Source organism: Sinocyclocheilus anshuiensis, unplaced genomic scaffold (assembly GCF_001515605.1).
Source record: "Sinocyclocheilus anshuiensis isolate Anshui unplaced genomic scaffold, SAMN03320099.WGS_v1.1 scaffold160, whole genome shotgun sequence".
In the NCBI taxonomy this organism is placed as follows: domain Eukaryota; kingdom Metazoa; phylum Chordata; class Actinopteri; order Cypriniformes; family Cyprinidae; genus Sinocyclocheilus; species Sinocyclocheilus anshuiensis.
Genome location: NW_015554119.1, coordinates 2076586 through 2082975, shown reverse-complemented (window position 1 = coordinate 2082975; position 6390 = coordinate 2076586). Strand labels below are relative to the sequence as shown.

At 33.6% G+C, this 6390-nt stretch overlaps 1 protein-coding gene across 3 annotated transcripts in view; it reads left to right on the top strand.

The window, feature by feature from the left end:
• The window catches only part of khdrbs3 (KH domain containing, RNA binding, signal transduction associated 3), a 156456-nt gene that overhangs the window by 62687 nt on the left and 87379 nt on the right, over positions 1-6390 (top strand). The window lies entirely within an intron of this gene.

The window sequence follows — 6390 nt, the reverse complement described above, 5'->3', positions numbered from 1 at the left end:
TATTAAATACATTTCATAGTTTATGTTGGCCCTTTAAATGCAAAATGATCTCAAAATAATAAGCGCTTATGCTACTAATCTCCAAAACCCCACTTTGCGTACAGTATTTCATATTTGGAGGGCACAAAAGGCACCTGTTTTGTAAAAAGACCCCCTAAAGTTCCTCTGTCTGTGTCCCGCTCCATTGTGCGTCTCATACAAGTGTATTATCACCTGGCCAGCCACCACTCTTCCCTTCATTTAGACTATTGATCCTTGTTTTTTCTCGTTCTCAGCGCTTTGTGTAATCGAATAGATCCAACAGCTTTCTGCCTCTGTCTTATAGGACCAGCGTCGAGCAGTCGCACTCTATTAGCAAATATGAATAATTAATCAGGCTTTGCTAGATGGGAAAAGGATACACATATACAGAATCCATATTAATTATGATGTATTGTGTCAGTGTATTACGGCACTGCTACGATGACTTTCCTATAATAAGTGCACTTTGAAGTTTAGATGTGCGTCTTCAGGTGAAACCACGCTATGCATTGACAGAATGATTAGTTGACACAAAAGGACAGGAGGGAACAAAACCACAGAGATATGAATGACAATACAGCTACAGCAGTGCTACTTCATGAATTGGGGGTGGGGGGAAAGGGTTATTTATGTATTTTTTTTAATTTGGGCAAATTGTCAGAACAAGCTACTTAACCACCAATGTTAATGTTAATTGTTAACTTAATTTTTTTATATTATAAATTTCAAGTGATTAAAAATATGAATATCTACAGTTTATTTTATTTTCTAGAAGTTGTTGTTAATTAAAAATTGTATGACTCTTTTTATGACTTATTTTACTGTATTTTATAGAAATAAAAAAAAAAAGACTAACAAGGAAGAAACTTTTGAGAGAAACATCCTCCTGCTGGCGCATATATAATTTAATAAATAATTTTATGCCATGCATACATACACAAATGTTGATTTGAACCAATGTAATCCTGCCACATAATATTAATGGTAATGCAGCCTAATTTGATGTTTAATTACCTATAATGTTTTAAGGACTTTAAACAAGAATCAATTCGATATGCATATAGTGATGCAGTCAGCATATGAAACAAGTTTTATGGCTATAGCATTGGGAATTTAATTCGCTATGGGAATTTAACTATATGGCTGACTAGACAGATGTTTGTTCAGTCTAGACTTAAACAACGAGACCGTCTGAGTCTTAGAAGCCATGGAAGAAAATGTTCTTCATCCTTTCCACATATAAATGTTCTTGGCACTAAAATTAGATGTTTTAAAGTGAGTTAATATGTTGATCTGTAGTCCGCTTTAGAAGTAGAAGCATTTTATAGTTCATATACAGACAGATAACCAGTGATGATAATTGAATTGGACAATCATATGGGATAATAGGATAGGATTGATTCAATCATATTTTCTGGTTAACATCTCTGAAAGAGCAGCAGCTTAATTATGGAGACATTGGGGAATCCAGCCAAAGTGCATTGTGAAAAGTAAATCTTGAAGTTATGAATTCGTGTCTTATGTTTTAAAAAGCACTTGCCATTAACGCTGACGTAGTCGTGCTATTACATGGGTACTTTAATTATTAGTAGTACTTGCTAATGCATTGCTATTGGTATACTATTTCGAAATAGCAATTTAGAATTATAAAAACATTTTACATTTCATGTGGGATTTTTTTTTTTTACGCTATTATTTATTAGGCTGGGTCAAGTTGCTGAATACTGAGTATTGGCTGTTGATATATAAATGTGGTTTTGTGAACCATGTTTTGTGTTTTCTAGTGAAAATTATTTTTAAAAAAGTATAATAAATAGAAAATTTGAATATTTACATTTTACATGTGAACCATTATTTTGTATTCTAGGAAATATTAATTTAAAATCAAAATAGAATTTATATATGTATAGTTATATGATGATTTTTAAGATGTTAAAGGAGACATATTATGCCCCTTTTTACAATATGTAATATAAGTCTCTGGTGTCCCCATAATGTGTATGTGAAGTTTCAGCTCAAAATACTCCACAGACCATTTATAATATCATTTTGAAAATGCCTATTTTGAGTGGAAGCAGAAACACGCTGTTTTTCGGGCCTGTCTCTTTAAATGCAAATGAGCTGCTGCTCCCCGCCCCTTTTCCAGAATAGAGCTGCACCATTACAGCTCGTACCTGCTAAAAACATCTGTTTTGGTTCTGATTATCATGCTTATCGTGCTGAAATCATGCGTTTTAAACCATATGAGTTTAAACTTCTGATATACGGTTTTCTGAGTGCACACATCCGAAGCACACGGACAGAAAGCGGCTGTCACAGCCTAAACTAAACTAAGCACTAAACTAAGTTCTCATTCACACACAAGTTTACGTTAAAAACACACACGAGTTACAAAAAACAGTCGGTTATGTCTGTGAAGGTAAACAGCTGGGAAATAAATCGCATGTTTATTTTAGATCTGTGTGGCAGCAGCAATATACATTAAATAAATCAATAAATCCACTGCTCTCTTGTCTCTTCTGAGGCTGGGACTCATAAATAGTGTTCTGTGCTCATCAGTGCAGGCAAAGACAGAAAAGTTAGCATGTTTTGCTCAAACTTTCGTCTCAGACTCTTGCAGAAAAAGGCTTCCCAAAACAAAGTTACTGGGTTAAGCTTTTTCACGTTTGGTTGGTAGATGCACCGGGGAACTGATTATAGCACTTAAAACCTGGAAAAGTCAGATTTTTATGATATGTCACCTTTAAATGATGTTAGATGTTAAATGTCATTTGGCCTGGACTGGTGAGGAAGCTCTGCTTTGTGAATGTTACATTAGGTCTACACAGTGCGTCAAACTCTTTTATTTGAAAAGAGCAGAACACTGTCATTTTTTTTATAGCGAAGCTACTTTACACTTGTAAATGTGTGAAGTAATTAAATGTGAAGGAATTTCATCCCCTTTTGTGCAGATCTAACAGTTTGCACAAAGACAGTGAATAAAAAGGCTGTGTATTTGTGCGGTTTGGTTTACACAGGCCTCACTTCACCCTACAGCAGACCTTAAAATTGCTTCCTGTAATCACGACAACTGGCAGGCCATTACAGCATGTCAACAGCAAAGGCTTTTAATGAATAACAATGCTGTCGTATCCTTCATGTTGTCACGTAGCTCCAAACACAAGGTGATTTTGGAAGCGCCAGTGCCACTGGCACAGCGATTCAGAATCCCAGAGGAAATTTTTAGTGGCTTCACTTTCATCGCTCAGGAGACTTATTTGATTTCTCTGGTATGTTTTATTGAAGTAACAACTTTGAATCTCTTAGGAGAAAAAAAATAGAGACATATTATGTCAAATGTTGACGAGTATAGAGCTATAAAATTAACATCAGATCAAACCTTGGAAGGCTCTAATGAGAAATGTTTGAGTTGATGTCAGTGTTATTTTAATATTGAGATACGGTTACAGTTTTTGTTAATATTTTGAATTAGATTTTATTTTCTGCTTTCATTTTAATTTTAAAGTTTGAGTCTTTTTGTTGTGTGTTTTTGTCATATTTAGTCGTTTTTGTTTTTTTGCCATTTTTTATTTTTACCATTTTTATTTAGTTTTTATTTTTATTTCAGTTTTAGTTATTTTATTACATCATGTTAAACTAAATGAAAGTGAGAAATGTTGAAACTGAGATAAAATAATTGTAAGTTTTTTTTTTATTTTAAGTTAACATTTATTTATTTCAAGTAATTATTTTTTTTTTTTTTAAGTTTTAGTTGTATTTAACTATAATTACCCTGGTTCGTGATCTTGGTTTTGGTTTCTTAGACAGTGTTGGGCAGTAACGCATTACTTAGTAACACGTTACTGTAATTTGATTACTTTTTTAGTAACGGAGTAATTTAACGCGTTATAATTTTCAAAATAGTAATTAGAGTATAGTTACAAGCCGAAGTCTCTATACGTTACTGTTGCGTTACATTGCTGACAGAATGCAGTGTTTTATAATCTAGAGATTGTAAAAAGGATGTAGCACACGCACTGTCGAGGCCAGTGGACATTAGAGACCTGCTCCCGCGAGACCTGACGCAACAGAGTGCGGCGCGGGACAAGATGGGCGAGTGCTGGTGCGGGCGTGTAGACACTTGTGTGTGTGGGATGCGGGAGAATAAAATGATTCACGGGACTCCCGCAAAATAGAAATATCTAAACATAAAATATCTAAAACAAATAAATTGTTATTCATCTATAGAAATAAAGTAATCAGAACAGTAACGTGATTACTTTTAAAAGGAGTAATCAGTAATCAGTAATTTGATTACATTTTCAGAGTAACTTGCCCAACACTGTTCTTAGAAAGGTTTATGACATCGCTTGAAAGTAAAGGACATGTGTGAGGTCACTATAGTCTTCTTCCCAGGACTCAGACTTTAGCAAAAATGTGTTTGATATCCATTAAATCTTGTTGTATGGAAGAAACAGCTGAGCTATTAACAAGATCTCCTCTGTGAATTTTCTTTCCTTTGAGCTTTACCTTTAATTATTTGTGAGGAGAACCGTGTGGCCTGTCAGCTGGTGTCAGAAGACACTGTACGTCTGCTGCAGCTCTGTGCCCTGTGGATTGAGGTCTGACCTTGGCGTGAAAAGCCTGCCTCTTTCTGTCTGTCTCTCTGTCTGGAGTGGCAGCTGTACCCTGACAGGACGACAGTACCTTGCTCTACTTGACATGTTCCTTGGAAGGGTACTGTACTGTTCCTGTATTTTACCTCTTCTCTCTTTCTCTCCCTGGTTCTTTCACCTCAAAGGTCTCGTAGCGCTAGCATAAATAATGGAGAGCGGGTGGAGCGGTACGGTGTCCCTGATCAACTCAAGCCTAGACAGAGAGCAAGTCTTTTTTCATGTCCCAATCATGGAGCAGCACTTTTCACTTTCATTCTGCTGCTTAAAAGATGATGCTTGTACAAGCACGGAGTTGTTTAGGATAGTTTTTATTGCTAAAGGTGTTTACTGCATCACGTTAGTTGACAGATTTCTGTCTTCGCTCCTAACAGTACACGGGGAAATTCTGCTGTAGCGCTCAGAGAAAAGTGTGAGAGGGCGAGAGGATGACAGATGTTTGGAGAACACAGCATGGTTTGACTGCGAGCTTCGGCCCACAGAAACCGTTGTGTAAAAGCGCTGAAAAAATACTAAAAGGAGTAGTTTATCCAAAAAATAAACTTCTGTTGTCATTCACTCTCCCTCAACAAAACCATTTTAAATCCCTGTGATTTTAGGGTAATGACTAGTTAATGACTTTTTCCAAAGTTTTGCTGAAGCTTGCATACATTCATGAGTTGTATGCAGTGTTAATTTAGTATTTTATTCTATTAATTTAGTATTTTATTTTAGTATTTTTAGTTTATATACTATTATAGTTTTTATTGATATTTTGAATTAGATTTTATATTTTTAATTTAATTTAAAGTTTTAGTAATTTTATGTGCTTTTGTCATTTTTATTAGATTTTTTTTTTTATATTTCCATTTAGGCTTTACTTTTATTTATTTATTTTGTCAGTTTTACTTTTAGTAATTTTAGTATTTCAACTTGTTTCAGTTAGTTGCCAGAACCTCATTTCAGTATTTTAAAAACATTACATTTCTTTATTTAAAATTTCTATTTAAGTATTTCAACTTTATTTCAAATAACAAAACCTATTTTTAATAGATTTTGAATATAACTTTACTTTTAGTTAACAACAATAATAACACTGGGTAAGGACTACTATTTTTTGACGTCCACTTTTATTGTATGATATATTGATATTTTCTTGTTCGGATATTTTGCATGATATTTTAATATTTTTTTATTGTACAGATATTTTGCAAAACAATGTCAAACTTTTCTCTTTTTTCCTGTTTCTTTTGGATGATTTTTCACTATCAGCTTTTTTCATTTTTTTCCACACTTCTTTTTTTCTTTACTTTTCTTTTCTTTATTTTTGGTTTCCCTTTCAAGTCCTTACAATCTACTATGCAACAATTGTTTCTGCCAAAATACCATACTTATGGCAATAAAGTTTTTTTTGTAATAAAACATCATTTGGTATTTGTCATCACTTAAATAAATAAAAAATAAAAGAAATGACACAAAAGGTTATAAATATTCTGAAATCTTCTATTTGAAGGAGATAACGTAAGGTTTCATTGTAATTTCAAATTAATTAATTATAAAAATAACGATAACCGCATTAAGTGAGCAATTTAGGGTTACCATACTACATATTTCTGTAAGAAATAGTGTTATTTTTTTTTTATACTCTGCATATTTCAGGTGTTTGAGTTGTGAAAATATAGCAATTTTTTCCTCTCACAAAGGTTCTAACATTTCCATCTCCATGTTTCTGCCAGGA